Consider the following 21,186-nt stretch of genomic DNA (forward strand, 5'->3'; position numbering starts at 1 on the left):
AAGAAACATAATCACTAAGAATTCGTAATCACTCGGGCGTATTTAGCCTCGAGGTACTATTCAAACATTGTATAATCACTAAGAATACATAATCACTCGGGCTTGTTTAGCCTCGAGGTTCATTTCAAAATTACTTCATTGCTCACAGTCACTAAGTTCCCTTCCACACTCCTAATTTCCTTAGTTACAAGAAAGAAAACGGTTAATGGTTTGAATTACGCTCTTCCGTTACCAGATTACATCACTTTCAAATTTCTATTTCTTATTTACAAAATAAAATTCACTTGATAGATCAATAATACTAATACATTTGGGTTATATAATAATAATTCATGGATAATGTAATGTGTGTATGCTCAAGTCGCTGGACAATACTATGGGAAAAACGTCGTGCTCACACTGACGTCGCCGGTGCCTGGGGGACTGAACAAACGTCCATTATACACGACGTCTGGGGCTCGAGTGACTACGTTAAACTTTCAACAATATTACTTCATATAGTCCATGACAAGTATGGATTAAACAAAGAAAAAGAGGGGGAGGAAGAAGAAATGTGGACGGCTTACCTGAACAAACGTCCATTATTCACGACGTCTGGGGCTCGAGTGAGCTCCTTGGGCATGCCACCGCTTAGTCAAATGAGATGGTATTTTTGAAATATGGTGGGTTTCAAGTCTCTTTAGAATTTATTCAGCAGTTTACCCATGATGCCAGGGCTTTTGATTGAATTGGGGAAAATTTGGGATTTATTCCTTACTCAATTTAGATACTGATTCTATCACTGTCTCACTTTGAATCTGAGAGCAGCTCATGCCATCTAGTGACGGCCAAGATAAACGGGATCTTTAAATCCTCACAAATGACATTATTTAGGCCTTTTGGACTGCTATTCTTACATATTTGGGTTCTAGCAGCTTCATTAGTAAACATTTCACAACTAGGTTACGGAAAGAATTGTATATTCATCATTATTCTGTTTAAGGTTTAAACTCGGCGCCCAACAACGACGCACAAAGGAAGGGGACAAGCTGCGCGCATCTGTTATCCATTACTCGACTTGATTGAGGAATTCACATAGCTCAACATCCACAATTACATCACCCACTGCATAGATGCAGAGATACATACATATAAAAATAGAATTAGCCCTACAGTAATTATAAACATATGAATTACTACTTAGGATAGGAACTTATAAACCAATATTCAGGTTACACCCTATTTAACTTAAAATTACAGTACTACTAAACACATACATGAATATCAAATGTGTGGCACTACACAAAGTTGTCAGTGAGTATAACAGAGTCTATATTAACAATTCGGTATTTAATTTGGTTAGGATTATGCATAATTTCACTAATTCATCATAGCTTCATTAAAGATCATCTTATATCTAATGTAATAGTAATTTTCTAAAAGCCGGACACGTAAGGTAATTTGCTAAAAAAAAAAAAAAAAAAGCGGGACATTTTAGTCGCAATTAAATAAGCGGGACAGACGTCAAAAAAGCTGGGGCCGGATGCACTAATGCAGTTGCAGTCCCGTAACTCGCTACGGCGGATGCACTAACACGTTCCTGTAAGGTCCCCGTAAGGGCGCCACCGCTACGGTCCCCATACGATGGTCGGTTTCTTGCTATGTACTAACATTTCTCCCACCATCGTATGGTGACCGTAAGGCTAAGGACGGGGAAAAACTCGCTGTGTTTGAGGGAAATTTTCCCCGCTCAGTTGAGGTCGCTTTGGCCAATCGCAACGCAGGATGCTTCTCTGCCTAGACGCTTCAGCCAATCATCGTGTTTGGTGACACTGACTCTCAGCTGAGAACTCAAAAACAAAACAGAGGACAGGCTTGGATGAAATACATGAGGTGTATGTCAGTTTGGGAAGTGCAGTGAGCAGAAAGCAAAACTACATGCACAGTACACACTACACTTCCTATTCAAAATTCAACAAAAATGGCGTCTCTTCATCAAGCCTCAGAGTCCCAAGGGGGGGGACCATAAATGCCCCCACCATCCGCCCCTCTCCAGGTGATGACTCTAGGTGCCTGGAACCATTGTCTGACTTCTTCTTCATTTCTGCAACATTCGTGGCCTTTCCTCTAACTTTCGCTCTGTTGAGCACCACCTCTCCTCCTCTAAACCTCACCTTCTTTTTCTAACGAAGACTCAGCTGTCTGAGGCAACTGACAGGAAACCTTTTTCTGTATCCTCCTACTTTCTCTATACACATTTCAAAGCCAAAGGTGGCTGTTGTGTATATATACGCAACGACTTATCTTGCTCTCGTGTTCCTGAACTCGATTCTTCTGAATTCTCTACACTCTGGCTTCGGCTTTCCTGTCATTCTCTGACTAAATATATCTGTGCTGTTTACTTATCCCCAAATTCTACTGACTATCAAAAATTCTTCGACTATCTTACTTCTGTGATGGAACACTTTCTATCCACTTCTCCTTTCTCTGAAATCTCCATTCTAGGAGATTTCAATGTTCACCACCACCTTTGGCTCTCTTCTCCTTTCACGGATCCACCTGGTGAACAACCCTACATCTTTTCTATCCTTAATGACCTAGAGCAGCTTGTACAGCACCCTACCCGTATCCCTGACCGCCTTGGAGAGAGCTCCAACATACTTGACCTCTTCCTTACAACTAATCCTTCTGCTTACTCTGTTAATCTTTTCTCTCCGTTGGGCTCCTCCGATCACAACCTTATTACCTTAACCTGTCCTATCACTCTGGTATGGCCTGTGGACCTTCCAGGGAAATGTCGTCTGTGGCATTTTGGAGCCGCGGACTGGGAGGCCCGCAGGCAGTACTTCTTTGATTTTCCCTGGAATGATTATTGATTCCATGGCCGGGAGCCATCTGAGTGTGCCTTGCGCATTACAGAGGTTATTCTCTTGGGCATGGAAGCATACATTCATTTCTCACATCCTTTGACTAACGCAAGAAAGCCTTGGTTTAATCACGCTTGTTCTAATCCTATCCGCAACAAGGAGAGGGCCTACAAAAGGTACCAGAGCCAACCCACCCCTGAATCACATCATCTTTATGTTCCTGCCTGGAATCGTGCTAAGTCTGTTCTTTGCTCTACTAAAAATAATTTAATCCATACTAAATGCTCTCAACTCTCCAACTCGAATTCTTCCCGCTCCTTCTGGCACCTCCCCAAAAATCTTTCTAACAACTTTACCTCATCATCCTTCCCTCCTCTTTTCTACTCTGATGGTTCTGTAGCTATTTCTTCAACTGATAAAGCAGATTTCTTTGCACAGACTTTCTCCTCCAATTCTACCTTAGACGATTCCGGTGCTGTTCCTCCATCACTTCCCCCTCTGACTTCCTCATGGCTGACATTAAAATTTCTTCAGTTGATGTATTTTCTGCCATCACTGGCCTCAATACTAACAAGGCATATGGGCCTGATGGAGTCCCTCCTGTTGTTCTCAAGAACTGTGCTTCTGTGCTTACACCCCGCCTAGGCAAACTCTTTTGCCTTTGTCTGTCAACTTGTACCTTTCCTTCTTGCTGGAAGTTTGCTCTCATTTAGCCAGTCCCAAAGAAAGGTGACCACTCCCAACCCTCCAACTATCGTCCAATTGCTTTAACATCCTGTATTTCAAAAGTTTTCGAGTCAATTCTCAATAGAAAAGTTTTAAGGCATCATTCCTATTACAACCTTCTTTCTGATCGTCAGTATGGGTTCCGTCAGGGACGCTCCACTGGCGATCTTCTCACCTACCTTTCAGACTCCTGGTCATCCTCCTTTCGGGACTTTGGCGAAAGCTTTGCCATTCCACTTGACATCTCAAAAGCTTTCGATCGAGTCTGGCATAAATCTAATTTCCAAACTGCCCTCTTACGGTTTCTATCCTTCTATCTGTGCCTTCATCGCTAGCTTCTTTTCTGGTCATTCTATAGCCGCTGTCGTAGACGGCCATCGTTCTTCTCCTAGATCTATCAACAGTGGTGTTCCTCAGGGCTCTGTCCTATCACCAACTCTCTTCCTTTTATTCATCAATGATCTTCTAAGCTGTACGTCTAACCCTATCCACTCATACGCTGATGACTCGACCCTTCATCTTTCCATTCGGTTCCCGCAACGCCCATCTCAACAGTTACTTCAATAAAAAAGAGATGAGGCTATGGCACACCTAATGTCTGACTTGGCTCATATCTCTGACTGGGGTAAAAATTATATGGTTGTTTTTAATGCATCTATGACTCCGTTCTTACACCTATCAACCCGACAAAATCTTCCACAGGTATACCCACTAATGTTTAATAATATTCAGCTTAATCCTGCATCATCCTTGAACATGCTTGGGGTTTCATTTACTCGGGACTTATGTTGGAAAGATCATATTACATCTCTTGTAAAATCTGCTTCCAAGAGATAGGGCGTGCTAAGCCGACTCCACTCTTTCTTTACCCCTGCACAATTGTTGACTCTATACAGGGGTTTTATCCGCCCCTGTGTAGAGTAGAACTCTCATGTGTGAGGAGGCTCCCCACATACAGCTCTTCTCAATAGGGTGGAGTCAAAGGCTTTTCGTCTCATTAACTCTCCTCCTCTTACTGACTTCCTTCAACCTCTGTCTCTTCGCCGCACTGTTGCATCTTTATCTCTTTTCTATCGCTACTTTAATGGTCACTGCTCCTCTGAACTGTCTGCTTGCATTCCTCCACCTCTACGACGGGCGCGTAGCACCCGTCTGGCAGCAAACTCTCATCCCTTTTCTGTCCAACTCTCTAATGCAAGAGTTAACCGTTACTCCCAGTCTTTCATTTATGCAACAGGTCAGCTCTGGAACTGTCTCCCTCTGTATTTCCTGCTGCCTATGATCTTCAGTCTTTCAAACGCAGTGTGTCCAGGCATCTCAAAATGATCGGATCTTGAATTTGGCTCTCTATTGTATTTTGTTTTTCTCTTGGAGGGAACTGTTACTGCGGGCTCATGGTCTTTGGTTCCTTCTTCCTTGCATTAAAAAAAAAAAAAAAAAAAACATTGTTACTGCTGCATGTTGTGCAGCAGTACTGCACATTACTATTATACAATAATGTACGAGTACATTAAAATGCCTTTAGTATACTGTACAGACTGAATTGCTCTTATATTTAACATTTCAGCCGTACAACACTTATTATGACATTAATGTGCGTTGTGCAAAACTAAACTGACACTGCTGTACACTGTACTGTACTGTATCTGACATTTTATGTCGAACAAAAGCACCCTAGATAAAGCACCATGGGATAAAAGCCCCAGCAAAGAAAGTAAATTTGTGTAGTTTTTTATTTATTTATTTTATTTTTTGCTTAACAGTAACCTGACCTAACCTAAAGTAACCTGACCAAAGGTAACTGAACAGCCAAAGCTAAGCCAACCAGCCTAACCTAACCAAACCTTAACAAAACAACTTCACCTTACCTAGCAACCAAACCTTAACTAACAACCTAACCATACCTAACTAAATAACCCAACCTAACAGAACTTAGCTGAAGAAACATAAGAGCCACATAGAGCAAGCTTACCTAAGCCAGAAAAAAAAAAAAAAATAATAATAATAATAATCTTAACCTGACCTAACAAGCTAAATCTATCCAACCCTAACCTTGGTCTGAGATTCACATATATACTCTTCTGTCATTCCTCACTTTTGCCAGAAAATACTGAATAATTCCTTTCTAAGACCCAAGAGGGATTCCATCCCTCCTTGGAAGTTTTGAATAAATATATACTCGAGTTAATATTAAATTTTTATGGCATGGAATTTAGTGGTTTTAGGGAAATTTTTGGTATAATCTGTTTATATTAAGATTTTGTACTTTTCTGTGGACATAACAATTATGTGAGGATCCAGATTTTGTCCTTACTCTTAGAAGGCACAAATCAAAAGCCAAAAACCATCAAATCCAACCAATATAACAGGCTTTTATGACCGTTTTTTTTTTTTTTTTTTTTTTTAATTAATTGCCCCCTTGAAATGTCAAAATTCCCCTTGCCCCCTTCACCCAATTACCATATGCTAACTCAACCCAAAACATAAATTAGCCTAGCCTAATAAATTAAGCTAATTTTAACCCACCCAATTCCAGTAATAAACTACCTTAACTTAAATAACCTAAATTTAAAATAATCAAGTTTAAGCTAAAAGTAATCAAAGCTTAACCCAATTCTTACACTAACCTAATCTCACCTAACCTTAAATTAGCCTAACATTAGTTTAACATAGCTATCCTTATCATTACTCAATCCAAAAATACACAAATCATACCTAACAATAATAAACCTAATCTAACCAACATTTATCCTAACCTAACCTAATACTTAAATTAACCTAATCTAACCAACATTTAACCTAACCTAACCTAATACTTAAATTAACCTAACCTAACCCAGTACTAACCTAACCTTACATGAGCCCAAATTAAACTAAGCTAACCTTACAATAATCAAATCCACATATAAACAAACGTAACCTAACAACAATTAACCTAATCAAAAATAATGTAACCTTGATTTTATATTAACCTAACCTATCTTGAACTATATTAGAAAAAGGATTTTTTTTTCTAGGGACTTGACCTATTAGGCTATTCTCCTAGTCCTGACGGTGTACTCTACTGCACAACAGAACATATTATACTACTCTACAGCACTACACCTTACACTATTTCACACTAACATTTCTGTACACCACTATAGACTACATTAAAGCACACTATAATTTTATACCAACGTAAAACATACGTTAATACTGTAAAACACTAATTTATAGTATTACACAACACTGATGAGCATATAATACAGTAGAACACTAATGAACACTAATACTGACTCCACTAATTTACACTAATGTACAATTCAGCACACTGTATATTGTTGTACAGCACCTCTATTAACTACCCAGTATAGTGAAATAATTCGTTTACACGAGAGAATGCTTAATTCAATTTATTTTCGGGTGACTGAAAGATGCGGGAGACGTTAAGGGTGGTCGGGCCCACCCTTAGCGGCGATCGTAACTCCGGCTCCCGTAAGGTCTCCGAAAGTGTTTTGTGCATGCCAACATCCGACGCCGCTCCCTATTCCCCCGCCTGGTCTTCCCCGCCTAAAAACGGGGCTCTGGTCACCATAAGGCACACCAAGTATTTAAGGCACACTTTTGATTACAGCTATGTAAAACAACCATCAAATAAGAATAATTCCAAGGCACATCAGTTTCCGAACCACTGGTCTAGCTAGCCTGTACTCAGTGTGATACAGTAATATTAATGTTATTTACAAAGTAAATTGCTCCATCTTCCTATTGGGAAAAAAAAGTCTATGTAGTCAGTGACACTTTTAATTATTTAGAAGAAAAATAATCGACCCAATAATTGAGCGTGTTTTGTATGATTTCCACATACACATTAGTGTGCCAACAGTGTCATTCAAATAAAACTAGTTAGTTAGTGTTCTTACCTAATTGTTCTTACCTAATTGTGTCTTTACAGGAATGAGTCAAACTCGTACTGTCCCGTGTTTTAAACCATATTTATCCTGCATATCCTTAAATTTATGAATTGATTTGGCACACACTATTTCGTTCGGTAGTGCATTCCACTGATCAATTGCTCTATTTGGGAAACTAAGTTTCCTTACGTCTTTATCACCTCTCTTTTTATGCAGTCTTTTGCGGTGTCCCCTTGCTGATGTATCCCCATAGGTTATGTAATCATTTATGTCTATTTTCTCCTTCCCTGATATGCATTTATGTATCATAATCATGTCTCCTCTGTTCCATCTCTCCTGTACTGTAGGCAGATTCAGTTTTTCTAGTCTTTCTTCGTAGCTTAGATCCCTTAAGCTTGGTACCCAGCTTGCAGCGGCCCTTTGAACTTTTTCAATCTTATCTATTTGTTTTTTGAGATGAGGACTCAAGACTACTGATACATACTCCAGGGTTGCTCTGATGAATGATATTACCTTTCTTAGCATGTCTTCATTTATGTATGTGAATGCTATTCTCATATTTGCAAGCAGTGTATACATGTTCTGTACCTTCTCGCTGATGTTGTCAGCCGGAGATAGGCTATTATTAATAATCACACCTACTGTAGATCCTTCTCTCTTTCCGATGTGTGTAGGGTTTTATTTTCTAACTTATAATCCCAATCAGATCTTTTTCCACTTTAACCAAACTTGATTACATGACACTTGTCCACACTGAATTCCATTTGCCATGTATTGCTCGTTATGTTTATTTAATTCTTTTTGTAGCGCTTTACAAAAGTCTGCATTAGTAATTGGCCTTTGTAGTTTTGCATCATCGGCAAACATATTTAGATAGCTTTTATTTCCAATGTTGCTATCTATATAATTTATATACACTAAAAACATGACTCGTGGCAGCACTGAGCCCTGTGGAACTCCGCTAGTCACTTCTCTCCATGATGAGTAATTTCCCCTTAGTACTGTTCTTTTTTTTTTTTTTTTTTTTTGAGAAAATCTTGCATCCAACAATACAGTTTGCCTCGAATTCCTCCTTGATGGCACAGTTTCCATAAAAGCCATTGGTGCAGTACTCTGTCAAGTGCTTTCTTAAAATCGAAATAGTGTCCACCCATCCTTCTCTTTTCTGTAATGTTTCTGTTACTCTATCATAGTAGCTCAACAGATTAGTAATAACAGATTTTCCATTTCTGAAGCCAAACTGTCTTTCTGTTATCATATTGTGTTCTTCTAGATGATTTACCCAAGCTTTTCTTATCAGCTTTTCTAATACCTTACACTGGCTAGTGATACTGGTCGGTAGTTGAGTGGATTTTGTCTATTTCCTTTCTTGAATAAGGGAATAATGTTTGCTTTCTTCCAAATATCAGGTAGTTTACCTTGTCCCAAGGATTCCTTGAAAATTAAAAATAATGGTTTACTTAACTCCTTTTCACATTCAAGTAGCACCCAGCATGAAATTTCATCAGGACCATTTGCTTTTCCTTTGTCTAATTTACTTAGATCCTCCTGTATTTCTTTTGCTGATATCTGTATATCTGGTAATATGTGTGGGCATGCCTGTTCCGTATCATCCCTCTCAATGTTATTTTCTTCTGTAAAAATTGACTGTAAATTCTAGTTTAGTGCTTCACAAATATCTTTCTCTTGTGTACAGGTGATCCCTTCATCCGTAATGGATTGTATTTTATCTTTTACTTTGGTTTTGCTTGTGATGTGGCTGTAAAATAGCTTCGGTTGATCATTACTTTTATTTATGATATCCTCCTCAAACTGTTTTTGGGCTTCCCTCCTTATTCTTGTATAATCGTTTCTTGCCAGTTTATAGTTGTTATATGCCCTCTCACTATTGTGTCTTCTGTATCTATTCCACAATAAATCTCTTTTTTCTTTTGATTTTTTACTTTCTGTATTGAACTTTTCTTTATTTTCGTTTCTGCTTCTTTGTGTTGTGGAATGTACTTCTGGACTCCTATTTCATAAAGTTCACAGAATTTTTTTTATATAGCATTTAAATCATGTCCTCTAAGCTCCTTTTCCCAATCAGTTTCTAAGAAGTACTTCTTTAGGTCATGATAGTTTCCTTTTTTATAATTTAGGCTCTTTTTGTAACTTTCATTGCCGTTAACTATGTCATATGCAATCCAGAAGGTGCAATTTAGTGCTGCATGGTCGCTTTTGCCAAATGAAGGGTGACATTAAATTGTCAATATCGTTTTCTTGCCTAGTAAATACAAGATCTAGCACTGAGGGTGCATCGAGTCCTCTTTTTCTGGTGCTTTCCCTTACACGTTGCATTAGGAAAAACTCCTGCACGAGATCCAGGGGCTTTTGGTCCCAATAGCTTTTTTGGCTTATTATGTCTAGAATATTCCAATTTATATATGTATTAAACTCTCCAGTTAGTATAATTCTTTCCGATTTCTCTTCCATTCTATGTTGTAATGCTCTTAAACTCTGAATTGTACACTTTGCCAGATCCTCATATTCGCCTCTATCCCGTATGATCTGGGTGGCATGTACAAAGTGGCTACAATTACTTTCCCTTCAGATGTATTGATCTCTACTGGAATCAGTTCTACTTGTGAGGGTATATCTAGTTCTATTTCTTTGACTTTTAGATTTTTCTTTGTTAATAATATAATTCCTCCTCCTTTTTTTAAGTTCCTATCTCTTCTCCATATATCGTATTCCTCTAAGTTTAGGATGTCATTTGATATACTTGGTGTTAATTTTGTTTAAGTTAGGCATATCATATGTGGTTCAATTTCTCTTATATAATCATTCATCTCTAATAATTTAGATACGATTCCATCCATATTTGAGTACATCAACTTAATCATCTTATTTACATACTTGTCATGACTTGGTTTTACTACCATCTCCTTTTTATTCACTCCTGTTTATGTACCACTTTCGAACCTGGAATCCAATTACTTTGTAAAAACACGTATTCTTCTCCTCCTCTGATTTTCCCTCGTTCTTTGTTTTTGTTTCCTCCCTCTTCTCTTTTAGTTCCAGCTCTTTTTGAGTTAGACATTTTTTTTTATCCATACATTTTTGAAATCCTCTTTTTCCATGAGTTTCTTTGCATTTTTTTAGTATTTCCTCCACAGTGTTTACACTCTGGAAGGTTACCTTTAGGGGCCTTGACTTATTGCTCTCGTATTTCCCTAACCTTTTGTGTTCCTCTATGTCTTTATTACAGATTCCCTCTGATACTTCCTTCAATATGCTCATTACATTTGCCATCTCCTTTTTGTCTCTCGAGATCGTGTTTCTTATTTCTTCCTCTTCTGTACCAGTGATTACTATAGATTTGTTGATATCTACTGAATCTCTGACTAACTTAGGATTGTTTTGGATGATTCTTTTCACATCCTTTTAAATGTTTTTTCTTCCATCCTTGTTTCTAAGTCTTTCTTTACTTTCACCATTTCAGCATATGTGGTTTCTACATAATTTTTGTAGCTTTGCACCGCTTCAGTCACCTGTGTTATCTTCTCAGTATCACTGCTCTGATCTATCAGATTGCTTGCTTGCCTAATTGTCTCTGTATCATTTCTGAACTCTTCCATAATGCTCTCGTGGTTGACTACTGTACCAGCCATTTCACTGATTAACCTCCTATGTGAACCCACCTCTACTGTCAGCTCATCTATTGTGTCTTTCTTGTTGACTTCTTTTCCTAATTTTTCTATTTCTTCCTCCTGGCAGTCCAACTGTTTCTTAAGTTCATCAATTTCATTCTGAAAAGCCATCTCTAATCTGCTTACTCGTTCCACCAGTTTATTATAAGTTTCCATTTCAATCAGTTCTTGGTCGAAATCATCATCCTGCTTTCTACCTTTATCCCTTTTCTTTTCCAAATTTGTTTTACTAAAGTAGGCCATCATGCAGTACTAAGAGCACAGATTCTACTTACAGTACATTCCCTGGCGCAATTCTACTTACAATATATTCCCTGGCGCAGAGTCGCAGACTAAACAACTGATCAGCTGATCATGTGCATTTTTGTGCTACTTTGTTTTCTTTATTATCTGAACAACAGTTTTACCTAAACATCTTTTTATATTAGGACACCATTTAGTCTAACCTGGTAAAGAGCTTGACTCATATAAGGATACTAATTTTGGTATAACCACTGGCCAGGTTTTGGCCAGGTACGGAGTGGTGTTGATATGCGTCCACTCTGCTTGGCACCTGGTGTGTGTGTGTGTGTGTGTGTGTGTAATTCACCGGGTCGGTCAGGATCACTTGATGGTCGTGATGGTCAGCTTTTACCCTCCCGGAAGGGAGCTGAGAGCTCATATAGTCCGATCTAAGGGCAAGGCTGTGACCTTCACACACGCACACACCCGTCCCCTTGCTCAAGGGGGACAGTAACCACCCACTTCGTCAGTGAAACTTTTCGCAACCTGAGCGAGGCGCGAACTCCCGTCCACCAGTTGGCAAGCGGGAACGTTACCACTGCACCAGCGAGCGGTGTGTGTGTGTGTGTGTGTGTGTAGCTAGCCTGTAACCATTGTGATATTGTAATATTAATATTATTTACAGTGTAATTTGAGTAAGGATGGAACTTTGGGGAATGAAGTGCGTGAAAGGGTACAGCAGGGAAGGAAGGTTGTTGGTTCACTAAAAGCAGTGATGAGAAATAGGGAGGTGAGTATGGAAGTTAACAAGTCGCTGCATGATAGTGTTGTGATTCCTACCCTGACGTATGGAAGCGAGGCGAGGACCTTGCAAGAGGGGAACAAGTCAAGAGTGAGAGCAGTGGAAATGAGTTACCTGAGAGGAGCATGTGGAGTGACATGGAGGGACAGGTTGACGAATGAAGAAGTGAAGGAACGTTGTGGGGTGGATGTGGATGTGGTTGAGAAGATTAGGAGAAATACACTGAGGTGGTTTGGACATGTGGAGAGAATGGAGAATGAAAGACTGACTAAGAGGGTGTATGTAGGGGACGTGGAGGGAGGGAGAGGGAGGGGTAGACCGAGGATGAGGTCGAGGGATGGAGTTGAGAGGTATATGAGGGAGGGGGGTGAGTTGGGGGGAGGGTAGTCAAATGGTGGGTGACAGAGCGACTTGGAGACATTTTGTCTGCGGCCACCCTTTCCGGGATTAGGGCGTCGGGCTATAGATAGATAAAGAATAATTTGCTCCACCTTCTTATAGAAAAAAAGTCAACTCAGTCAGTGCCACTTTCAGTTATTTGAAAGAAAAAATCGACCAGTTATTTGAGTGTGTTTTATACGATTTTCCCATACACATCAGCGTGCCATTCAAAGATGACTATTTAGTTAGTTAATATGTGTCTGTGTGTGTGTGTGTGTGTGTGTGCAATTTGAAGCCCCCAGAAACTCCTGAAGGTTACCAGTGTTCGCCGGATCACTAAATAGCGTGGGGTCACTACCCGCTCAGAGCTGGTGTACCTTCCTTTTAAAAGGAAGTATTATTTTTAACTCAGATATTTTACTGATGCTCTAAATGAGATTTACGCTGAAAAGTTCTCCATGGAGTTTACTAAAAGCCATGAAAGCTTACTGTGTGTTTTTGCATTCAGCACATTTTTATGAAGTGTTATGAATTTCAGTTGTTGGAAAAAATTATTCACACTGTTTCCAAAGATCGTAATCTTTCATTTGGCAAATCCTGACATGATTCTATCCATTATACACTTGATAATAGTAAGAATTGTACGGCCGAAATCTTACGTGGCCGAGATCAGCGACCTGAATTTTTAAAGGCATGGTAATCCTCTTGCTTTGAGAAAACGTCAGTTCTGCTACAATGTATTTTTTTCCACATATATTTTAGCTGCGCAGTCGACCACGGCACTCTAGTTTCCGGATTTATTGGCTGATTTCAAAAGGCGCGGGTGTCAGGTGTGGTGTATGCATATCATCAGCGCCGACCTGGGCCCCTGGCGGCGGGCACGCAAACTACACCACTCTACCCATGAGAAAGCGCCTCCATATGAGCTCATGAGTTCATACGATTTTCAATTGTTTAAGTACCATATTTCTTTAATTTGTTATGCAAGATACAATTCCTTTAAACTCATTCACAATATTTCCTTGCAGATGTAGGCTACATTCACCACCTAAAAACATGACAGTGACCAATACTCACGCAACATGATACTCACATCTAGTAGACTGTAGCACCAGTCAAGCAGGGCAGCACTCCCAAGGTGGATGGAAAGCTGATGATAGGGAGAGCTGGAGCTCCCGTTTCATCAGCCCTCAGGACTAGGTCCCGACCATCCCCCTTTGCTGAACTTTTTCAGCAAAGTAACACAGAGAGTAGGCCAGCATGCTCTCCAGTACAAGTTTCTCTATCAACACCAAACTACATGCACATTACACACCACACTTCCTTTTCAAAATTTAAAAAGAAAAAATGGCATCAATAAACATAGCCTCGGAGTCCCCAGGGGGGAGGGACCTTAAATGCCCCCACCTTCTGCCCCTTTCCCGGTGACGACTCAACATGCCTGGAAACACTGTCTAACCCTCTTCTTCTTCATTTCTGCAACATTCGTGGCCTTTCCTCTAACTTTCGCTCTGTTGAGCACCACCTCTCCTTCTCTAAACCTCACCTTCTTTTTCTAACTGAGACTCAACTGTCTGAGGCAACTGACAGGAAACCCTTTTCTGTATCCTCCTACTTTCTCTATACGCATTTCAAAGCCAAAGGTGGCTGTTGTGTATATATACGCAACAACTTATCTTGCTCTCGTGTTCCTGAACTTGATTCTTCCGAATTCTCTACACTCTGGCTTCGGCTTTCCTGGCATTCTCTGACTAAATATATCTGTGCTGTTTACTTATCTCCTAATTCTACTGACTATCAAAAACTCTTTGACTATCTTACTTCTACGAAGGAACACATTCTACCCATTTCTCCTTTCTCTGAAATCTCCATTCGAGGAGATTTCAATGTTCACCACCACCTTTGGCTCTCCTCTCCTTTCACTGATCCACCTGGTGAACAAGCCTACACCTTTTCTATCCTTAATGACCTAGAGCAGCTTGTACAGCACCCTACCCGTATCCCTGACCGCTTTGAAGAGAGTTCCAACATACTTGACCTCTTCCTTACAACTAATCCTTCTGCTTACACTGTTAATCTTTTCTCTCCGTTAGGCTCCTCCGATCACAACCTTATCATCTTAACCTGTCCTATCGCTCCAGTACGGCCTGCGGACCCTCCAGGGAAATGTCGTCTGTGGCATTTTGGAGCTGCGGACTGGGAGGCCCTCAGGCAGTACTTCTTTGATTTTCCCTGAAATGATTATTGCTTCCGTGGCCAGGAGCCATCTGGGTGTGCCTTGTGCATTACAGAGGTTATTCTTTCGGGCATGGAAGCATACATTCATTTCTCATATCCTTTGACTAATGCACGAAAGCCTTGGTTTAATCACGCTTGTTCTAATGCTGTCCGCAACAAGGAGAGGGCCTATAAAAGGTACCGGAGCCAACCCACCCCTGAATCACATCTTTTATACGTTTCTCCCCGGAATCGTGCTAATTCTGTTCTTCGCTCTGCTAAAAATAATTTCATCCATACTAAGTGCTCTCAACTCTCCTACTCGAATTCTTCCCGCTCCTTCTGGCACCTTGCCAAAAACCTTTCTAACAACTTTACCTCATCATCCTTCCCTCCTCTTTTCTAGTCTGATGGCTCTGTAGCTATTTCTTCAACTGATAAAGCAGATCTCTTCGCTCAGACTTTCTCCTCCAATTCCACCTTAGACAATTCCGGTGCTATTCCTCCATCACTTCCCCCCTCTGACTTCTTCATGGCTGACATTAAAATTTCTTCAGCTGATATATTTTCTGCTGTCACAGGCCTCAATACTAATAAGGCATATGGGCCTGATGGAGTCCCTCCTGTTGTTCTCAAGAACTGTGCTTCTGTGCTTATACCCTGCCAAGGCAAACTCTTTCGCCTTTGTCTGTCAAATTGTACCTTTCCTTCTTGCTGGAAGTTTGCTCTCATTCAGCCAGTCCCAAAGAAGGGTGACCATTCCCAACCCTCCAACTCTCGTCCAATTGCTTTAACATCCTGTATCTCAAAAGTTTTCGATTCTGTTCTTAATAGAAAAATTTTAAAGCATCTTTCCTATCACAACCTTTCTGATCGTCAGTATGGGTTTCATCAGGGACGCTCCACCGGCGATCTTCTCACCTACCTTTCAGACTCCTGGTCATCCTCCTTTCGGGACTTTGGCGAAAGCTTTGCCATTGCACTTGACATCTTTAAGGCTTTCAATCAAGTCTGGCATAAATCTTTAATTTCCAAACTGCCCTCTTACGGTTTCTCTCCTTCTATCTGTGCCTTCATCTCTAGCTTCCTTTCTGGTCGTTCTATAGCCGCTGTTGTAGACGGCCATTGTTCTTCTCCTAGATCTATTAACAGTTGTGTTCCTCAGGGCTCTGTCCTATCATCAACTCTCTTCCTTTTATTCATCAATGACCTTCTAAGCTGTACGTCTAACCCTATCCACTCATACGCTGATGACTCCACCCTTCACCTTTCCATTCGATTCCCGCAACGTCCATCTCAGCAGTTACTTCAGCAAACAAGGGATGAGGGTATGGCACACCTAATGTCTGACTTGGCTCATATCTCGAACTGGGGTAAAAATAATCTTGTTGTTTTTAATGCATCAAAGACTCAGTTTTTGCACCTACCAACCCGACAAAATCTTACACAGGTATACCCACTAATGTTTGATAATATTCAGCTTAATCCTGCATCATCCTTGAACATGCTTGGGGTTTCGTTTACTCGGGACTTGTCTTGGAAAGATCATATTACATCTCTTGTAAAATCTGCTTCCAAGAGATTGGGTGTGCTAAGCCGACTCCGTTCCTTCTTTACCCCTGGACAATTGTTGACTATACAGGGGTTTTATCCGCCCCTGTGTAGAGTACAACTCTCATGTGTGGGGAGGCTCCTCACATACAGCTCTTCTCAGTAGGGTGGAGTCAAAGGCTTTTCACCTCATTAACTCTCCTCCTCTTACTGACTCCCTTCAACCTTTGTCTCTTCGCCGCACTGTTGCATCTTTATCTCTTTTCTATCGCTACTTCAATGGTCACTGCTCCTCCGAACTGTCTACATGCATTCCTCCACCCCTACGACGGGCGTAGCATCCGTCTAGCAGCAAACTCTCATCCCTTTTCTGTCCAACTCTCTAATGCAAGAGTTAACCGTTACTCCCAGTCCTTCATTTATGCAACAGGTCAACTCTGGAACCGTCTCCCTCTGTCAGTATTTCCTTCCTCTTATGATCTCCTGTTTTTCAAACGCAATGTGTCCAGGCATCTGGAAATGATCGGATCTTGAATTTGGCTCTCTCTTATATTTTGTTTTTCTTGGAAGGAATAGTTTTGCAGGCTCATTGCCTTTGGTTCCTTCTTCCTCACAAAAAAAAAAAAAAAAAAATGTAGGCTGTCCCTAAACTGAGATGGACGCAACCTTCCGGTTCTATTTTGATAAACGCCCATTTTTTCTCCTGTACTTTTTGTAGATAAATCAATATCCTAGTTTCAGTAAAGTAATGCAAAAATTGTATAACAGTGGGTAATTCAAGTTGACCCCACTTTTGCACTTTACATTAAGTTATCTGGCGAGCGGTGGCATCTTTTTCCAGTTTGTGGGGGCCATTTATTTGTATGGTGTATCACATTTAAGAACTAAAATGTACCTCAAAACATTTCATATAGGAAAATAAAAGAGATATAAATGAAAGGCATAAAGACGAGGTGATGATTAAATTAGACACATGGCATAACAGGTGGAAATAAATCAAATGTAGACTAATATGGGACAATAAAGCACAAATGCAGTGTAAAAGAGAGTGATTAGTAAAATATGTAAAAATAAAAGGAAAAGAAAAATGTTAACTTTGTAAACTACAGAGCAAATGAAACAGTTGATAGAGATGTTTTGAGTTTTGTTGTTGGTAGATAAAAGTAAAGGCTTAAAACGTGTCGTTTACTGCTGCTTCACAGATGAGCCAGGGAGGAGAGACGAGGAAGCGAAAGGAAAGGGCTCTAATGAGACACATCTAGGATGTCCAGACACTGCTCCAAAGCAAGTAAAAGGTATCCAGTTTCCTTCAAAACAATTTGGACTTAAGAAAACCTTTCTGAGGAGCTGGTACGAAACATATTAGATCTGAACTCCTCAAATTACTCCTGACTGACCCTGAACGAAAGTCCTGAAAATTTAGTTAGTTCCTTTTAGGATTTCCTGTTATAGTAAGCAACGCACTGCCTCCAACAAGTTTGAATTTGCCGGTACTTAGCAGTTACTTACTGTTTTCCGTAACAATTTTACATACTATAACAGGTTTATTGAAGCTCTTTTCTTTTCGGTCTTACGGCACAAAAAATTATTGCATTTTAGCATATTAGACTGGAATTCCGCAACTTATTCCTGACTGTCCCTGAGCGATAGTCCTGAAAATTCAATTAGTTCCGTTTAGGATTTGCTGTTATAGTAACTATATACCGCAGTGCTTAATACAAGTTTGAAATATATCGTTACTTTAGCAGTTACTAATTGTTTTCTGGAACAATTTTACATACAGTTCCACCTTCTAAAGCTATAAAGAAGAGTATGTGCATTATGACTGACGGAAATCTGGATACTCTACAAACAATTCTTAGGGCGACTGTACATTTACATGATCCATGCATATAGTTCAGAGTTGTGAATGGCACAAATACTTGGGAGCTTTGCTTTGAAGAGATTCTGATGTTTGATTACTTCTCCACCAGAATTCTATGGGATTCCATATCTAATTATGAACTGTAAAATGCAGTAAGTTTAACTAGAAGAAAGTTACATAAATTCAACTGCTAGAGATTCTGACCTTATTTTGCAGTTTAACTTACTGTGCAGTATATTTAATTTCTGCATCTTTTAAAGGCTATCATTACCATTTTACCCTTGACATTTCTATGATCATCGTTCGGACTTCCATACTCTGCGATAGTTCGCTAAAATGCGTGGCTGCAGGGGAGAACTCACACTTTCTCATGCAACAATGCACATATATAAACAATACACAATAATAGTAATGAGAAGAACTAATTCCTAAGGTAAGAAAGAATATATATGAAACAGACAAAAATTTCTAGAATGTTCCTCACATCTCAAGATAATTATAACGACTAACCTAATCCTAGAACACCTAATTTCTACAATAATCTGCACATCTCTAGATATAACCACTAACCTAGGCTAATCCTACTAGCAGTACACTGTCCCTCCCACAACACTGTATCATCCATGATATAACCATGTAATCCTATCTATATCTTCCGGGCTAATAGGTTGTCATTGTTGCCTCTGCTGTTTAGGTCCCACGGAGTCTAGAGCACCTTCTATCCCTAACCCATCTGCCAAGTTGTCGCTTCTAATTGCAGCATCCTGAGCACTGAGCAAGAGAACTACCTCCATGTCCATGGTATGAAGAACTTACAGTGCTGTCAATGGCTCTGTCGCTGTCCTGAGCTCTCCTTTCATTTCTGGTGTTCAGCAGATCCTCGGGTTCACTTCAAGTGCAAGTTCCATGTCCACGTTCCCTGTGGCACTCCAAGTGCAAGTCCCATGTCCACGTCCCCTGTGGCACTCCAAGTGCAAGTCCCATGCCCACGTCCCCTGTGGCACTCCAAGTGCAAGTCCCATGTCCACGTCCCATGTGGAAAGCACATCTGTGCATTTCACCAAGAGCCTCTTCAGCTGCTCCATCTGTGACTTCTCCACTGGGCGCTCTTGGCAAACAGATCCCACAAGTGGTTGGGTAGTTCTTCCTGGGTCTCAACTGTACTCCTCTTGCATAAACTACTTGGTGGCTCCTGACTGACTTCTTGGCACAATTCCACAGCTGTACCGTGATGTATCATCTTAAGACGAAGTGAAAAGCTGACAATGATGACGGATACTTCCTTTACCACCAAGGTTCTGCCAGCCATTGCTCCCACTCCTATTATGCCATGGCTCCCGTGCTCCACCAGTCCCATTCCAGTGTGCAACATGCAGGGCAGCAGCATCTCTGATGCAGGGGAGATAACTGTTAATCCATCTGTTAATTACTAATAGACTTGCATATTCCATGGCCCTCAGGGGAAGACTCCTTCCTCCAAGCCACTTTTGCACTGAAAGGAAGTCAGGCAGGCAGTGGAGCGACACCAGGCAGTCCAGCCCAGGATGCAGGGATCTTTGATGTTCGCAGCACATATGATCAGGGTCTCCTCCTTCCCTTCCAGATGCATCTTGACACTCATCGGTCCCCCAAGCTCAGCGCTGCACCCAGTAATTCCACACAGCCACTGCAAAGTCTCTGGAAGCTGCCAATGACCCACCACATTCAGCTGCACCAAAGTCCTCTTTGATCCTTTGCTGATGACCATTGGGTATACTGCTCCCTCAATCTGACCATCCCCCTCTGTGCACGTGTCACTGGTACTTAATGGGTGCGCTGGGTGCTGACCCTCAACCAGACACTCTTTAAGGACTTCGACTCCTTTACTCGCTGCATTTCACTCCTCACTTTATCCCCCACAATACAGGAAACCTCTTCCCGCACTTCTCTTACTTGGTAACTCGTTCTCCCAAGCTTGTCGCACGCCACCTCTTGTTGTTGCTTCAGTCTCCTGGCCCCGTCCTACAGCTCCTTACCTACCTGTTGAAGCTCCTGTCTCCTCCCACTTAGCTTTTCCTCTGGTCTTGTGTGGAGTTGTGCTAGGGCTATTTTTTAGTTCTTCCTGAAATTTATTTTGTTCTTGTGCTGTCAACACTGTGAGCATATATTTCTTTTGTTCTATGTTTATGTTCTCGATATTTTAGTTCTTATTGCTGTTTCTTTGGTTTCTGCTGTGCTGTCACTGAGAGTATATCTGCCAGAGATATGCCATTCTGTCAGCCTGTCCACACGTCTTCATTTCTTAAAATGTATCCCACTCCTGAAACCACTTGTTACACCGCAGGAGTTCCATTGATATGTCGCGAGCGACACGTAGACAGGAAAGGCAGTTAATCAAAGGCAGACGAATACTTCGGGGTTTCATTCCTTCTCTGTACAGCTGAGGTACATTTGCAAAACACTGACTTTTCTCTCCCAGAATAACTCTGTTCTTCACTCAATACTTCTTGTTCACTGGCTGACTAACTCTCTCTTACACTCTGTTTACCTACTCTATCCTTCAGTGATTTCTCTCGCTATTTGACTCACTTTGTCACTGATTCACTGACTGTTCACTAGTGAAAAACACAACTCGCTCCGTCTGTCAGTCATGGCAACCTGACTAAAACTCAACTCTCTGGCATACTGCCAGCAAGCCAGGTGGGCCTCTTAATATCCCCCCCCCCCCTGCTCCTGCTACTAGCACAAACCAGAAAATTTTAGTAAAGACCTGCTATTTCTGAAGGAAACAATATACATTCTAGAAGCTAGATCCTAGGAGAGAGCTCACATTTTCTTACACAATAATGCACTTAAACCAACAATAACAATAATGACAAGAACTGGTTCTTACTGTAAGAGATGGAGAAAAATCAAAATAAATGGCGGAATCTTCAGAATGTTCCTCATATCTCCAAATACAAACACAGCCCTATTCCTAATGGCATAATAATATTGTACACTTGTACAGTCA

Source organism: Coenobita brevimanus, chromosome 46, assembly GCF_032717465.1.
Source record: "Coenobita brevimanus isolate Jiangsu-jjx chromosome 46, ASM3271746v2, whole genome shotgun sequence".
Taxonomy (NCBI): domain Eukaryota; kingdom Metazoa; phylum Arthropoda; class Malacostraca; order Decapoda; family Coenobitidae; genus Coenobita; species Coenobita brevimanus.